Source organism: Lissotriton helveticus, chromosome 1_1, assembly GCF_964261635.1.
Source record: "Lissotriton helveticus chromosome 1_1, aLisHel1.1, whole genome shotgun sequence".
NCBI classification, from domain to species: domain Eukaryota; kingdom Metazoa; phylum Chordata; class Amphibia; order Caudata; family Salamandridae; genus Lissotriton; species Lissotriton helveticus.
Window position 1 is genome coordinate 382809358 of NC_136057.1, and position 17837 is coordinate 382827194.

Below are 17837 nucleotides of genomic sequence, written 5' to 3' on the forward strand. Positions count from 1 at the left end.
AGATTTATGGCTAGCTTTGTACCCAACGATTTGTTTATCTTCAATTATTGTTTGTCCATGCTGTGCTTTTTTTTTCTTATCTCAACAAAACTTTCCCAAAAAACCCCATTCCCATCCATTTTCCAAACCCTAACCCTCTTCCCCCGGGCTGTGTGGTTTTGATTGATGTGTGACTAAATGACAGCAATAATTCCACACACTTGCTGGGGAGGATAAGGTCATAGCAACAGGCTGGTGAAGGAATCCGAAGATATATTCTTACTCAGCTTGACACTGAATCACTATTGGCAAATGAAAGCAGATTTTCATGTGGGCCATCAACTTGATTGGCATTACGAACATCCGCCTCCTAGACGTGGCAAATTAATATTACGCTGCTGTGTCCTTCACCTTCAGTACTATTTCTTGTAGTAGTAGCCAATGTCAAAGAAATTCAACGCAAGTACTTTCAATACTTTACCATTTGTTCGGCTACATTGTGGCACTGTTCTAGTGTACTGTCACCTGCTATATTCTCTATCGTACCGTTCTAATGCTACGGTAAGGACAAACAAGGTTTCATTTTCTTTTTTTTCAGATGCTGCAACTGCCACTGTGTAACACCACAAGTACCACCGCAATGATGACATTTCATCCGCCCAGGATTGCCAACCTTAATCGCAATTACCCCTGCAGCCAGCCCTGTGCCTAGCCCTATTTCCAAACACAAATTACAGGTAAGATAAGCGTTTGGGGGGAGGTAGTATAATGGAGTATTAGGAGAGACAATAGACTGAAGGTCCTAGGACTATTGAATTCACTTACTCTATGACAGGCACTTAGTTTTGAAAACATTTGGGCAATTACTAGTACTTACCCAACTTGAATCAAGATGCCACTTAAGTTTCAGGAAAACAAACTTACTGTTAAACCCCCACCCACCAGCCTCAAAAGCAGTAAAAAACACGTATGCTAAGATAAAGTTTAAAGTATATTTATATATCCCTAACATAAATAATCTCCCGCAAGACCCAACCCACCCCCTCCCAAACCCCAACGAATGTCCGTCAAAACTAAGTCCAAAAAATAGAAAACCCAACTCCCAATTCCCACCCCCCAGAAGTCTTTAAAAAAGGGGCAAGGGACAGTCTCCTCCTCCTACTGCTGGCTGCTGCAGTTGACTTTTCGGGCCAGGTCTGCATGCTCCTTGCGGAGGGTCTCGAGCAGGGTTTTGGTGTTGAGGAGCTCCTGCTCGAGGTAGGACACCCTCAGTGAAAGGCGGTGCGCGCGTGCCTTGCACCTGCTGTGGGGGTGTTCTGCTCGATTTTTGGGCTCTATTTATGAGTGATGGTGACTTTAAGCTTGCTACCATCCTGAATCTCTATTCTTGCCTTGTGTTGGTCCTTTTAAGGCCTTTTTGCCATACCTAGAAGCATAAACTAGAGGATAGCTGCTTAATATGATGATAGATCCCTTATTGTTGACTCTAATCCATCTATTGCCTATTGGCTTTGACATAATTATGTGTCCTTTCATGATTCTACCTATAGTAGAGGGTGGATCCTGTTGTCTTGACTTTATATTATATATTGGTATGGTTTGTGTAGGTACTCTGATAGAGCTAAGTGTTATTTCATCCTTCTCAGGCCTACAAGGCCCAGAACTAGAGAGACTCCATTTTGCTTTCTGTCCCTGCAGAACTGAGATGCTTGCAGGGTAAAGGTAATGTTTTAGTTATGAGGTGTTGTTCGCTTGGAGAGAACCGGTTCAGGCCGGCCCTTGTCGAAGGATTGTATTTTTCTTCGTGCCGAAGACACAACATCGGGCCGGCCGGCTGGGGATGTGTCCTTGGTACGGGGAGGTGCGAGAATTTGGTGGGTGGCAGGCTGATGGCTGGAACTTTCCATGAGGAGACAGCATTCCATATTAGTGAAGTGCAGAGGCGGAGTCAGGGAGAAAGACTTTGGGTTGGAAGGAGTGCAGTCGATGATTGGAACGGAGAGCGTTAGAGTGCAGAAGGAGAGGAGATGGAGCAGGGGAGAAGAGACAGTGGATGCTTGGAACAGAGGGAAGACAGACAGTCAGTGAGCTGGAACCAGAGAGAGAGAAACTAGAAGCAGTAGTGAGTAGATGGTGTTCTGAACAGAGAGAGATGAAGCAATGTTTGGAGCTGAAGACAGCAGTCAGAAGTAGTTACTTATCAGGAGGAGTTGTGATCAGCTGGAGTCTGAAGTGATGCCTTTTGGAAGAGACTGAAGTTATATTAATCTGTGAGAGCAGCTGGAGTGAATTGGACATTTGAACAGAGATAATCAGACAGAATGAAGAAGCTAGTGGAGCGAACGGTTATCAGAGCGGCAGAAACAATTAGACCGAAGCTGGAAGGCGGAGACAGTTCGTGGGGGAGAGGTGTCCAGTGCAGAGTGATCAGCGCAGATGCATGTCCAGAGTGCAGAGGAGAATCACAGACGAGGGAGGAATCCAGATGACAGCTAGAACAAGACTTCATACTAATCAGGTGATATCTGTCCTGTTATGTTAGTGCCCATGAAACATTAACCTTGTATTACTAATCCTTTTCCTTTCAGCGGTGTGCAGTCTATTTACAGTCCCTGTTAGTTAGATGTGGATGTGGTATTTACAGAGACCCTGCAGATCTGTGTATGTGTCTATTATGTGTTGCTATTGTTGTTATTGTAATAAAGATACCCCAGTTCTTAGTGAACCCTTGTGCAGAGGTTGTTATTATTAAGGAAGCTAACCTTTCTTCTGGTCAGGTGCAGTCAGGTGAACGGATGCATCTCCCGTCCATGTGAATGGTAACTGAGCAAGGGGGTAGAGGAGAACTTGTATTTGATAATAACCTTTGCATAGTGAACCAGTGTACTTCTTGTTCTTGCATGAAAAGGTAACCTGTTCTTCTAGTCGGATGCTACTATGTGAACAGATGCTAACCCTGATCAGGTAAGTGGTAACTGAATAAGGGAGAGAGGAGCCCTTGAATTGAAGGATAAGTTGTACATCATCTAATTTGGCAACTATTGTGTGATCCAGAATATTGTAGTACTATACCCCTGATGAATAGTGAGATTGATCCCTTTATGTAATGGTAATCATAGGATATGCTGCCGTTTGGGTAGGTTGTCTGGGTTCGTCTGGGACCGCGAGATCGCCACTGATGCTGCCGTCTGGGTAGGTTGTCTGGGTTCGTATGGGACCGCGAGATCGCCGATATTGATGCTGCCGTCTGGGTAGGTTGTCTGGGTTCGTCTGGGACCGCGAGATCGCCGATATTGCTGCTGCCGTCTGGGTAGGTTGTCTGGGTTCGTCTGGGACCGCGAGATCGCCGATATTGCTGCTGCCGTCTGGGTAGGTTGTCTGGGTTCGTCTGGGACCGCGAGATCGCCGATATTGCTGCTGCCGTCTGGGTAGGTTGTCTGGGTTCGTCTGGGACCGCGAGATCGCCGATATTGCTGCTGCCGTCTGGGTAGGTTGTCTGGGTTCGTCTGGGACCGCGAGATCGCCGATATTGCTGCTGCCGTCTGGGTAGGTTGTCTGGGTTCGTCTGGGACCGCGAGATCGCCGATATTGCTGCTGCTGTCTGGGTAGGTTGTCTGGGTTCCTCTGGGACTGCGAGATCGCCGATATTGCTGCTGCCGTCTGGGTAGGTTGTCTGGGTTCGTCTGGGACCGCGAGATCGCCGATATTGCTGCTGCCGTCTGGGTAGGTTGTCTGGGTTCGTCTGGGACCGCGAGATCGCCGATATTGCTGCTGCCGTCTGGGTAGGTTGTCTGGGTTCGTCTGGGACCGCGAGATGGCCGATATTGCTGCTGCCGTCTGGGTAGGTTTTCTGGGTTCGTCTGGGACCGCGAGATCGCCGATATTGCTGCTGCCGTCTGGGTAGGTTGTCTGGGTTCGTCTGGGACCGCGAGATGGCCGATATTGCTGCTGCCGTCTGGGTAGGTTGTCTGGGTTCGTCTGGGACCGCGAGATCGCCGATATTGCTGCTGCCGTCTGGGTAGGTTGTCTGGGTTCGTCTGGGACCGCGAGATCGCCGATATTGCTGCTGCCGTCTGGGTAGGTTGTCTGGGTTCGTCTGGGACCGCGAGATCGCTGATATTGCTGCTGCCGTCTGGGTAGGTTGTCTGGGTTCGTCTGGGACCGCGAGATCGCCGATATTGCTGCTGCCGTCTGGGTAGGTTGTCTGGGTTCGTCTGGGACCGCGAGATCGCCGATATTGCTGCTGCCGTCTGGGTAGGTTGTCTGGGTTCGTCTGGGACCGCGAGATCGCCGATATTGCTGCTGCCGTCTGGGTAGGTTGTCCGGGTTCGTCTGGGACCGCGAGATCGCCGATATTGCTGCTGCCGTCTGGGTAGGTTGTCTGGGTTCGTCTGGGACCGCGAGATCGCCGATATTGCTGCTGCCGTCTGGGTGGGTTGTCTGGGTTCGTCTGGGACCGCGAGATCGCCGATATTGCTGCTGCCGTCTGGGTAGGTTGTCTGGGTTCGTCTGGGACCGCGAGATCGCCGTTGCTGCTGCCGTCTGGGTAGGTTGTCTGGGTTCGTATGGGACCGCGAGGCCGCCGATTGCTGATATTATAAGAGGTCTGGGTATGTATCTTAGGAATTCCCTGTCCTTAGGTGGTAGATATATGTTGTTACCTATTGTAAATAGGCCCTAGGTAGGGGGAGGTGGTAACGTTCTGGCTGAGTTGGTGATGCTCTGATGAGCTGGTCCTATCTAATCTGAGAAATCAGGCAGAACAGAGGGGCAGCTAATTTCTTTGCTGTTTGGCGGTGGCGGGTGGCTGCGGTACCCCAGCTCCGCACCGCTGGAGACCTGCTGCTCTGGCTGGCTGACCCAGGGAGTGCAGAGGAGGATGCACGTGTCGCCGTGGATGTTGTCGACGTACTGTGCGTGTCCTCCTCCTCCTGGGCCACCAGCCGCCGATATTCGGCAGCAGTGGCCTCCAGCCTCCGTTGCCGTGCCCTATTAGCCAGCTCCTTCCGTGTTGGTTTGGAAGGAGCATCTATATGAAGAAAGAAAGACATAGTCTGTAACCAATGCTCTTTAAGATTAACACAAAATGATTCAGCAGAAAGTTGTGTCACAGTAGAACTAGCAACTTGCAAGCGCAGTACATAACTATTGTGGCCAGTATCTATCTAACCTCCCACTTCTTCATCCTTGCTCTAACATTAGTGGTAGTTTAAGGAATCAATTCTACGAGCACTATGGACTCACTCCATTAGAGTCGACTATGACAGTACACCAGTCTTATTCTTCTTCTTCTCTCTTGTTTAGCAAAATTGGTACGTTAACTTCTGCAAGCCGGCATAATGCCAGCGCAGTCAACTTGCACCCGAGAAAAACAGACGCCCGCCATGATGAGTAAGACAGACTTGCGTTGCTGTACCAGTCCAGTACATGCAGGTGGTGATGCTCTTAATTTTCTATTACGGTGGCACTGAGAATACTCTGTTACAAGGGCTACTGCTTAATTAATTTAACTTTCACCCTACAGTGCCAATGAATACTAGAAAAGGAAAATGAAGAAGATAAATATTCTGATTATCTATCACTGCACATGGTATGTATTTGCTTACATATGGGATGACGTTAGGTGCTTTGCTTTTTATTAAGTGGACAGTGATACATCCACACATGAATGACCGAGCTCTACTAAACTTATTAACAGAGGTAGTGAGTGGCCATCGTAATAGCCGGATATATGCTGTGCTTGCAATACAAACTACTGCTACTATTCATGGTAGTATTCGGACAAAATTACAACTTCTTTCCCTTGCCTTTCCTACACTGGGACGGACATGCGTGTGCGGTGTTACATGCTCTTCAAAGTAACACTTAGTTCATCCAGTGACCGTCTACTCTCTCTAGATACACATATGCTAACTAAGAGTCAGATAGTACCATGATCCAGGCATTCATCCATTCAAACTATATGTCAATCATTCTTCTTCATGTCTCTCATCTGGACAAACCTTACGTTTTCTCATGGGAAAACAACCTTTTAATTTTATTTGGGAAACCGCAAGCCATCCATCCGTGCTTGACTTGCATTTGAATTTCAACCAAAGCATATATTGCACACACATACAGTTTCTGTTTCACCCACCCAGGCTGTTCTCCTTCCACCCATCCTTGCTTCATTCTTCACCCAGCCATGCATCATATTCCTTCCCAGCCACCTCGGGCACCAATCAAACACGTATCATTCTTCTTTGTCAGTCATCATTACTATGAACTTGCTCGTCCATCCACACTTACTTACATCCTTCCTTCGCTTTTCGTTCATCCCATCCATCAAGTTCATCTCAGATCTGATTTGGATTCTCGAAAAAAAATTCACCGCTGAGTTGAAGTAAATTTAGAGGAGGCTACTACCTGGTTGATAAAAAACTTTGTTCTAAATTTGAAAGTCTGCTTAACAGTATAGTAACTTAACTGTAGAACATATATACTACACCTGTGCAGAGAGCACACTAGCAGTCTGCAATCTCAATAAGTAAGGAATATAAGAGCTTACCACTGCCCGCCACTACCGTGGCAACCCGCACAGCAGTTTCATACGGCACTTGCACCGCCTCCTCACCAGAACTGTCCTCCACCTCCGCGCTGGGCCCAGCACCAGATGTTCCACCTACAAAGTACATTTAAGAATGTTAGATGTCCTAGACATACACCACTCACTAGTATTTTGTCTAGGAATGAAGAAATGTGAATACAGAAACCAATTTCATAATTTGTGACTGTCTACTCTAAAGTAAAAATGTCCCTTTTTCCAGGGAAGGGTGTTGTCTTGCTGCACTTTTTGGCACAACTGATGAATGCTTGCTTTTTAACACGCACCACTTTTCTCATAACAGACAGAAGCTTCACTTCTAAGAACAAATCATCATCACTAGGACGGAGTGACCAACGATTCAGCACCAAAAAGAAAAATTAAAGTTCAAAGTCAAACCAGGTGAGGGCTCGGCTCGCCCACAATAAATGTGTGAAATAAATCACTAAGCACTTTTCCATTTTTAATCAACCGTTTATGTTTTATGGCAAGCTTGATTTTAATAAATATTTTTACTTTTAATAAAGCTTTAAAACTTAAATAGACTCTGTGGTTTTTGGTCAAGAGTGACTGAGCAAAAGGTTTTGCAATTTCCAAGCATGAGTCCGTGCCTCTGACACTTCTGGAGTCTGACTCCGTACTTTTGCCCTGCGTTGGATAATCATCATTGGGGTTCAATCATCGATGAATTCGGGAGCTAAATGACTCTGCCACACTATCTAGTCAGTAAGGAGATTGGGGGTTCTTCAAAGTCTGATATCACTGAGGTATGTGGAAAGTCTACCTGCGCCTATTATAATTGATAAACAATGCACTATTTAGTGTCCATAGTTCTGTTTGTGCAGATTTGTCCCTGCAACAGTAGTAGTATGGATTGTCCTCCTATCCAAACCAAAAGTAAAGTAGTATCTTATTCTTTCTTGGTGGTTATTCACCTTTTTTTTGTTGGGAATTGTCAAAGCATAAACATTTAGAAGACTTGAAAAGACATTATGGACAATCCCAGAGGACTGCACTCAGTGCATAGAGCTATTGCTGACTAGAATGGGCGTTTCGTTTAACACCTTTTGCCAACTGTGCAATCTTAGTTAGCTACACAGACAGACTAATAAGAATAATCTAGTAATACCACTGGGAGTCTTAGTAGAGGCAGGATAAGAATTTAGATACAGTCTACAAGAAGATCAAAGACGATTTAGAAAAAATCGAATGAGGAACGTTAGGAAAAAATAGGTACTCTATATTAAAATTAAAACTTACCGGGACCGATCCTGGCCTTGAACAGCAGCAGCAGCCGATGACCCCTCCTCCTCTGTCCTCTTGCCCCTGGGGAGAGCTGATGTACAACATGAAAGAAAGAAAGACCCGAAAACATGGATGATTGTTGTCAACCAAATCAAACTTTTCAAAAGAACAATAACAAAATATTTTGGCGAAATAGCAAATAGACAACTATTCCACGGGATATATTGACCTATCTCATGTGGTCTACTACGATATTAGTATTGCTTGATTTGCGGACCGTCGACTTGGAAAGTTATGTAACTCACTAAACAAACTACTAAAAAGGTTCGCCTAGGACTGGCAGGCAGCAGTCCGCAGCACGCTAAGTGACAGACAAACTCCATCGTGATTGCAGATCAGCGACAACACTAAAAAGTTTCCTACTACATTAACCAGTCATTAAAATACTCAAACTATCAATCCACCACCACTATTTCTTCCTATTGCCAGGTGTACAAAGGAAGGACAGGACTTGAGTCTGTAGGGGCAGATTTACAAGCCCCTTGCAGCTCTTTTGCTCCATTGTTGCGTGACTTTTGTGACGCAGCGGCAGAACAAAAGAGGCGCCATGGTGCGGCGTATATTAACAACGTGACGCATATGAGAGATGCATCACGTTGTAAAGCCCTGCGTCATCAGGGGGCGTTCCGGCGCAGGAACGCATCCTAAAAGTGGCTGAGGGAAATCTACAAGATTTCAATTAGTCACTTTTAGGACAATGATGCGTGACTCAAACCCTGCGCCTGCTTGAAGCAGACTACGGCTTGACGCAGCATTGGGGAGATAGGGCACCCCAGAGCATTGCTGGAGCTGCGCCATCGTTGTGACGCAACTCCAGCAATGCGCCGCCTTTACGGCACAGATGCGTAACGCTTCTGTGACGTTTTGGGCCCATGGTGCGCCGCATTGTAAATCCGGCGCACCATGGGTGGTGGTGGCGTGGCGCACAATTACTGGCTCATCCCTGCTACTTTGCAGGGATGCGCCGGTAATTGAAAATCTGGCCCTTAGTGTCTAGCACTACGCAGTTCTTTACACTACACTCATACATAATTTCTCAGGCCAATGAAATGAACACAAAATAGAAAACAAATAAGCATAGTAGCAACGCTACTGAGAAGGAGAGCAGTGCACCTGAAATGCACAGAAGATTTTGAAATATAATTTACCTACAATGTAATCGCCAGCATTATTGCTCTTGGTAAAAAACTAAAATTTGCAATATAATAACACACAGAGCGGGAGAAAACAGAGTAGTGATGAAAGAGCTAGAAATAGCTACTACTACTCACCAAGCCCGGGGATCTCGATGCCGAGCACGTCCAGCAAGTCACGTTCCCGGTCCAGGAGATCCGTCCAGCGGTGGGTGGCCTGGTTGTAGGTGCGCCGGACCCCAGAGTGTTCAAACATGGCCCGGCACACCTTCTCCCACCGCTTCCGGCACTCCCGGAGCCCGTAGCCGGTAGCGTTCATGCCGCCTCCCATGATGGTCCTGGGGAGGCGGCGCTGGACATAAAAGACTAGTGCGGCCACCTCCTCCGCACTAAAAATCTCCTGAGCTATAACTTGCTCCCCCCTAAAACGCCCGCACGGGAGCCGGGCACGGGGTGCGGGACCCTTCCCCTTCGCGGGCTGCTTCCCGGCTCTCTTTACCATGGTCTGGGCAGAAAGGAAGGTAAATAATAAATAAGAAATAGAATAGGGAACAAGAAAAGAAAAGAGTTAAAAAAAGTATTTTAAAATTAACCAAAAGTAGCGAAAAACACAAAAATATAGAGCTAGAAAAATAGAGGGATAGATATTAAGTAAAATAGATCCAAAAAATCTTCAAACAAGCAAAGGATGGCAGAGATTGACAGAGGATACAGAAAGCATGCCCAGAACCATAGCAATGAATGAAAAACAAGATGGCCGCGCCCGTTCACGACCGCGTGGGTAAGTTCGCGCGAGATTTCCCCCGCGATCACACGCGAACATGTACTGGCGAGCTGCACACTTTGCGAGATTACACATAGCGCCCGGAAACGGAATTACGTCACGCAAACAAGATGGCCGCGCCCATGTACGACCGCTAGGGTAACTTCGCAAACGTTGTGCTACAAGCGGCTTGCGAACACGCAAAAAATCACGCGAACAAACACGCCGCAAAAAAAAAACAAATCGTGTATTCGCACGAATTCGCTGCTTCCGAAATCGATCTCGCCCGAATTGGCGCCCTGCGAATCGCACAAAATTGCCGAAAAACGATTTTTGCTAAACTGAAAGCACTCAGCAGGTGCAAAAGTTCAATCTTATCATTAGTAACCATTCCCTCTAGTGCTTCCTGAGGGGCCCCTCCAGAGTTCAGTAGCCTACTTGCAACTATTCTATGACCCTGCTCTGACCCTCACAGCAGGCTCAGAGAATAGCTTCAAGTATGCCACAAAGGTCCTGCTAAAAAAAATTAGACTGCAACAGAAAGCAATTACAGATAAGGAAGCAGGTGCCAGACTGGAAGTTCAAATTCAGTGACACATTAATCAATCAGCCCCTAATTCATTCATGTCAGTTGAGGCAGGGCAGGTGTGCTTTTCCCCCTATAATCTACAGTGATGAAACAGAGGGTGGCATGGGTGAGCCGCAGGGTGGCAGTGGTGAAACAGAGGGTGGCAGTGGTGAAAAAGAGGGTGCTGTGATGAACCAGACGTAGAAACAACATGGTCGCGACCGTTGCTACCCGACAAGTAAGTTCGCGTTTGCGAACTGGTAAAAAACCCTTGCGAAACGGCAGAAACACTTGCGAACCCAAAAAAAAAATCCGCAAAATTTGCGAGAGTTCGCGGATTTTGCGGATTGCGAATCCGTAAATACGCAATTTTGCGGATTGCCGATTCGCAAAATCCGCCCATGCTTACTGTATGTGACATTTTCACGGTTTATGGCCTGCATGCCTATGTGTGACATTTCCACGGTTTATGGCCTGGATGCCTATGTGACATTTCCATGGATTATGACACAGGTGCTTATCTGTGACATTTCCATGCTTTTTGGCCTTAAGCCTTAAGTGAGACATTTCCAATGCATTTTCCACTGTTATTGGCCAGGATGCCTATATGCCATTTCCACGGTTTATGGCCTGGATGCCTGTGTGACATTTCCAAGGTTTATGGCTTATGTGTGACATTCCCATGTTTTCTGCCCTAGGTGCTTATGTGCGACATTTCCATGCTTTTTGGCCTGAGGCCTTATGTGTGGCATTTCTACTGTATTTTCACTGTTTACGGCCTGGGTGCCAATATGTGACATTTCCACAGTTTATGGCCTGGGTGCCTATATGAGACATTTCCACTGTTTATGCCCTGGATGCCTGTGTGACATTTCCACGGTTTATGGCCTGGACGCCTATGTGTGACATTTCCATGATTTATGGCCTCGATGCCTGTGTGGGACATTTCCACAGTTTATGGCCTGGATGCCTATGTGGGACATTTCCACAGTTTATGACCTGGCCCTGGATGCCTATGTGTGACATTTTCACGGTTTATGGCCTGGGTGCTTATGTGTGACATTTCCAAACTTTATGACATGAGTGATTGATTATGTGTGACATTTCCACAGTTTATGGCATGGGTGATTGATTATGTGTGACATTTCCACGGTTTATGGTATGGGTGTCTATGTGTGGCATTTCCATGCTTTCTGGCCTGGGTTCTCATGTCAGGTCATCATTTACGATTTACTATGCTCTGAAAGTTAGGACAGTTAAATCTGTAATGAAAAATGTGTTGTGCACTATTTTGTTCTTTCTTTTTACAAATTTTTCTTGAGAGGAGAATCCCACCCAACCCCCTCTAGCAGTCATTAGGCTTGCTGCTCTCGCTCCGCACCGTATGGGGACTGGTCTAACAAAACTTGCCTGGGCTATTATGGGTTCCCAGTCTGGCCCTGAGTGCATGATTGTATTCAATTTTTCAGTTTAGAGTGTTTTTGGAATGTTTTGGTTTATTTTGTCACATAAGATATGTAAAAGTTGTTTTTTTGAACTCATGATACACAATTAGACTCTGTTAAAAATTGCATACCCCAGTATTTTCCTTTCCCTCAATCGGCACAGAGCACTAGAATGTTTCACAGGTCCGTTTTCAATGCATTAGTCATTGTAGCTAATTTATTTTCAAAATTGTGCTTTAAATGCACTTTTGATTTAGTCTTTTCCAACTTTTCACATGGCAGGGGAACCTCCTATCAAAACCTTACTTGGAGGAAGACTCCCTTGCTGAAATTCAGATCGGGTGTTACATCTGACTTTCAGCAGTGCCAGTTGAGGATGTGGGCGGAGACAATAGAGTAAGTGGGTGGAGACAGTGGAGGAAGTGATTGGAGCCAGGGGGAGAGTGGGTTTGGCCTCCGACAAAAATTTGAGCACATGGACTTCATTTTTTTGACAAATTAAGCACTGATTTAAGTGCCTTCCTGAACAGGGACTCCGATGTAATCTGGCAAATTTGTGGAAGAAGTTTATTCCATGCCTTTAATCCTATGACTGTAAGCGATTGTCCTCCCTTCGACACCAATCTGAAGGCTGGAATCTTCAACAGATTGGCGTTTGATGATCTTAAACTTCGGGAGGGATCATAGCGCTTAAAAACCAGTTCGAAGATATTGGGGGCCTGATGAGTGGAAAGCCCTAAAAGTGATGATGAGGACCTTAAACAGGACGCGTTTGTGAATTGGTAGCCAATGCAGACTATCTAGTGCAGCTGATGCAGCTGATCTCCTGGGCCTCTTCAGTACCAGCCATGCTGGACCATCTGAAGCGTGTGCAGAATTGATCTGTTAGTTCCTGCATAGAGGCTGGATGTAATAAGGGCAACGGCAACAGTTTGACAAGCTGAGATGGGAATCAGGTCAAAGAATTTCTTTAGGCTTTTTATGATGTGGAAGCAGGTACTTGCAACTGCCAATGTTTGCTGTTTAAACAATAGGGTAGTATCAAATGTTATTCCTAGATTCCTTGCCATGTTTATTATGTTTGGGGGGGTGGCATTTTCGGGCCACCAAAGTTTAGGGGAGAAAATAAAAAGTTTTGTTGGCCTAAAGGTAGAATTTTGTTTTTTTCAGAGTTACATCTCAGGTGGTTATTATTCATCCAACTGAAAGACGCTGTGAGGCATTTGTGGAGATTTTCTTCCGCCTAGGTGGTGTCATTATCCAGGACCAAGATTAGCTGCGTATCGTCCGCATATGAGATGGTGTTTACGTTAAAGGTCGATATAAGCTTGATTAGGGGGGCCATATAACCTTGATGTCTCCCTGAGTTGTTGCACAGAGGTCACTTTGGTTTAATTTTATTCACTGTGCCACCCATGTCTGGTTGATGGTCTAAGGGTGGTGTGATATGTTCCTTCTCTTGCATTTGATGTAAACATGCTTTGTGGCTTGCTCCATGGCTTTCCAGCACTGTCCACTTTACTTTCGGCTAGCCCATTTCTTGCCCTCCATTGCTGCTGACATCTGATATGTGGTTGTGTGTCAGTGTGGGGTGTGTCTGACTTGACAGGCAGTGTGGGCAGTTCAGTGGATGTTCATATGCATTGTGAGTCTTCATTTTGTGATTCGACTCAATTTGTTTGACATGAGTGGGAGGTAGGTGTGAGGAGGGGGGATGCCCTACCCCTGAGCTTCTGTGCAGGGTGTTCCTCTTCACCCCCACCTTCTAAGACAGGCTCCCTGGTGTGTGAGGTGCAGGGTCTGGCTATACCTGGAAGATGAAATGTGCAGGGAGGACACAGGAGGAGCACACAGCATGTCCCCAAATGGGTGTGGGGGGCGTAGTGTGTGAAGGGTGGATGTGGGGCCCTGTAAATCTTTATGGACAGCCCTTGCCTGTGCCGGCCCTGCCTACTACATTGTGCGCAGGTTTTCCCTCATCTGCACCACTGTTGTGACGTGACCGGGACATTGCGGTGCTTTTGCGGTTGATGAATGACCCGGATGCAGAGGGGTGAGTTTCTTTAAGGTAGGACATGTGTGGGTACACTTGGGGATGTGTTCCTGTCTCCACCTGAGTGTCTGATGTGGACAGGAACCGTATGTCAGTACAGGAGTTGTATGTTGTGTTTGTGTGCGTAGCTGTGTGATTGCGTACCTGCGGCGTTGTCCACGGCAGTCCATTATTTGCTGGTAGTGGATCAGGTACAGCACCGGAAAGGCTTGTAGAGCTGGATCCATTGCAGTCGGGACCGGGTGGAGGGGACTGGGAATCTGGTTTTGCGCTCTGCTGTCGTGCTTCTACCGTCTCTGGTTGGGTGGTTTCTCCGCTGTGGGGTGATGGGCTGTTTCGGGTATCCTGATTTGACCAGCGTTCGGGATGGGTCTCTATTGGATCTGCCACGGTGGCGGGTGCATTTTTATGATGGTTCATGTCCACCGCAGAGGACTGGAAATGGGCCATGTTTGCCCATTGTATTATGGCCGCGAGGCCCCCTGATGGGGTGCGGAAAAATACATTTTCCGCCAACACCGCCGTTGTGCCTCCATCCGCCATCCTAATGAGCCTAATGACTTGATGGAGGTTATGTAGGAAGGAAACTATGTCCCTGTCCACCTCTAGAAAAAGAATGATCGGGCACAGTGTACCTCTGTTCACGCAATCAAATGCAGAAGACAGGTCCATAAAGGCCAAAAAGATGGCACCAGAGCTGGCTAACGTGTACTTATTCAATATCATAAACAGGTTTAGACATTGGTCAGTCTTAGGGCTGCCAGAGTGGAAACCGTACTGGGCATCCAACAGGATGTTATTGTCAAGATCCCAAGACGATAACCTGCACAGCAGGATCTGTCTCACCACTTTGACCACGGAGTACAACAGGAATATAGGCCTGTTGCAATTAGTGCTATCCCTGTTCCCCTTTTTAAAAACCAGGACGATTATGGAGGTAGACCAGAGGCAGGAGGTCCAGACCTCACGGCTGCTTTAATTACAGAGTTAAGCAAGGGGGCCCAGAACTCCACATCAGACAGATAAAGATTGGGAGGAAATCTGTCAGGACCCGGGGCCTTATTGCGCTCCATACCAGTAATTCCTTGCCTCACTTCTTCCTCTACTACAAATAGGCTTGAATTTTCGGTTCCCCCTCAGATAGGGAAAACTGGGCTGCAGTGCCCTTAAACATGCCCTCAAAATGGCTGACCCAGTCATTCTCTGTAATGTGTGTGTTTAGGGCATTTGCAGTAGATATATTTAACACCTATAAACACTTGAAAACACACTCATGATGATGTCATGAGTGATGTCATCTGAAATGTCATGAGTAATATCATGAATAATGTCACTGACCATGTCATGAGTGATGTAATATGTGAGGTCATAAGAAGTGTAAGTGCCGGGGAGTAAGTGATAGATAGCCCAGGTAGCTATAACTGCTGAATAGATAGATAGATAGATAGATAGATAGATAGATAGATAGATAGATAGATAGATAGATAGATAGATAGATAGATAGATAGATAGATAGATAGATAGATAGATAATATAGATAATATAGATATATATTTGCAACAATTATTGTGGCCAGTGGCCAAATATGCCCTCTGGTGCAAAAAGGACGTTTTATTTATGAGCAGGCAAGAGAATTTAGTGTGTGCCACTCACATTAATAAATGCACTTTTTTGCATCAGAGAGTGCCTGCAGTTGCATACACTGACTTTTTTCCAAAAGGAGTGGAGATGAAAATATGGGCATGAAAATATGGAAGGGTTAGTCTGTACAGTACATTGCTGAGTGCATCAAGGGTCAGAGTTATCGATGTAATGCAGCACAGGGCAGCAAGATAACTTTCTTGGTCTCTCTCTGTGCTGGTGCACGTGTGCTGCCTAATGCCAATGCGGCCACCCTTGTGCCATGGTGCAAGGATGCTACATTATATGGCATGGCGCATGGATTGTTTTGTGCAGGAAGGGACACCTCTCCGCACAAAAACAATCCTTCGAGGCAATAGCACAACAATTCCTTGATAGAGTAGTGGTGCATGATGTCAGCATGACAGGGAAGGTAAAGGAACGCAGGAGTGGAGCGAACATCAAGTGAATGATACTGACAGGATTCTGTTCTTCGTCTGCCAGCGAGGTGCTCAACTGGATGGATTAAGGGATGTCGCTCTAACAATAGTAGTATAGCAGGGCTGTTAGCGTTTTTCTCTATGGCTTTATTTAACGCATAGTCCGAATCTCCTTGATGTGCAGTACGCAAAGGCAGACCATCCTAACGCATCAAAAGGGGGCAGAGATGGATAGATTATTTGCTAGAATGCATGGATAGCTCAAAATGCTATTTAAGGTTAGGGTTAGGAAACTAGGAATAGGCTATCTGATTTATAAAGTACAATGCTCTGCAGGTCAAATTGGTTTTGTTTGTAAAGGTTACTACCAATTATTGTGTTTTATCTTCTTTCATAAGCACCGAAGAGCAAGAGTGCACCTAGGCCTGCCACCACTGCCACATATGCTGCAGCAGGTGGGACGAGAACCATCACCAGCGTCACAACAAATAGCTCTGCTGTCCCCAGTAAGTCATGTTTATTATTTCTTACTTTCTATTCCACCTAGTCTTGTGTATACTTACTATTTACTTGTTTTTCAACTCCCATTGTACTGTTTGATATTCATTTATTTGCCTGTGTTTTCTATATTTCCTGTTCAAGCAGCCGACTTCCTCCTGTCTGCAGATTTCTCCTGCACCCTTTTTAAGTAAGCTTTCCCTTATTAGATGTTGTGTAGTTCTAAGCTCAAAAGAGAGTTTTGGTGAAGTAAAGAGGATCACAGCCAGGACTAAGTATTCTAGTCACCAAACATGTTGGTCGAGAAGGCTTTCTTGATCAAACAGTATTATACTTACAGATACCATAACAGGGCAGCATAGCTGGAATGAGATACCACACCCAATGCCATATATCCTTTGCATTCCCTTCCACCTCATATCTTTTAGCAGCCTTATTGTTAGAAATGGTGGTCTCTAGTTGGCAGAGGAATGTACCTTTGTCCAAGTAGGGACCCTTGCTTCTAGTCAGGGTAAGGGGGATAAACACTTTAGATAACCCATGCTCACACCATTGGTAGCCTGAATCCTGCAAACACTAAATTGAACTGCAGATATGTCAAATTTCTCGTGATGGTCGAGCAAAGAATTCCAAGACCGCCTGAACCGGGGATCAACAACACAGATACAGGCTAACAAGCAGACGGACCGAAGGAAGCAAGGGAAACCACTGTTCCATCTTTGTAAAAAGGCGCATGGTCAGCCACACTGTACCTTTTAATCGTATGTTTATTTTTTAACGGTTTTAAAGTATGATATTTTACGATCCTTTTGGAACATGCTTTGCACTAGTTTTAATTAACTATGCATAATAAACTTTACCTTACCTTACCTTGGTAGCTTGGCAATAACAGACAGACTTATTCCAAAGGCAATGTGTAAAGTATTTGTACTCAAAACCCACAGTAATACAGTGAAAACACAACAAATTGACATCACACCCGTTTAGAAAATTAATGTATCTTTAAACCAAACAAGAAAAAAACAACACAAATCGAACATACAGGTAGTAAAATATACCTTTAAGGCAGTTATTTCAAAAATACAACTTAAAGCAAACAAATAGCTGCACCTGGGGCTGTTACGACGGCATGACTGGTACTTATCCAAAGTACGGTTCTGGCTGAGAGGTGCACGGTGTCGGGCATGGAGTCACATGGACCTCCAAACAACCAGGCCTTGGAACTAAGTCTTTGGACAATGCACAGCGTTGTGAAGATAAGGTGTTGGTTCCAAGGTCGAGGCCTGCTTCCTGTCTGCCACGGGGAGTTGAGGCGTCGTGTCCGTGAAGAGGTGACGTGTTGAGTCCAGGGTAGGGGAAGTCAGTTGCTTCGGTGGTTAGGCATCAGTTCTGGTGAGGTGATGCGAAGTAGAAGATTCATGGAGTCACACTCTGTAGTTATTGGTGCTAC

General features: G+C 45.9%; 2 long non-coding RNA genes across 2 annotated transcripts in view; both read left to right on the forward strand.

The window, feature by feature from the left end:
• Positions 1 to 583: 583 nt before the first annotated feature.
• Positions 584 to 6965, forward strand: LOC144769613 (uncharacterized). Its single transcript, XR_013598733.1, has 4 exons — positions 584 to 716; positions 5284 to 5412; positions 5504 to 5569; positions 6867 to 6965. It is a non-coding gene; the product is annotated as an uncharacterized LOC144769613 (long non-coding RNA).
• A 9320-nt stretch (positions 6966 to 16285) lies between these two features.
• Positions 16286 to 17837, forward strand: part of LOC144769620 (uncharacterized) — a 49447-nt gene continuing 47895 nt past the window's right edge. Inside the window, exon 1 of the long non-coding RNA XR_013598734.1 lies at positions 16286 to 16395. This is a non-coding gene — a long non-coding RNA (uncharacterized LOC144769620). The remainder of the gene's footprint in view (positions 16396 to 17837) is intronic.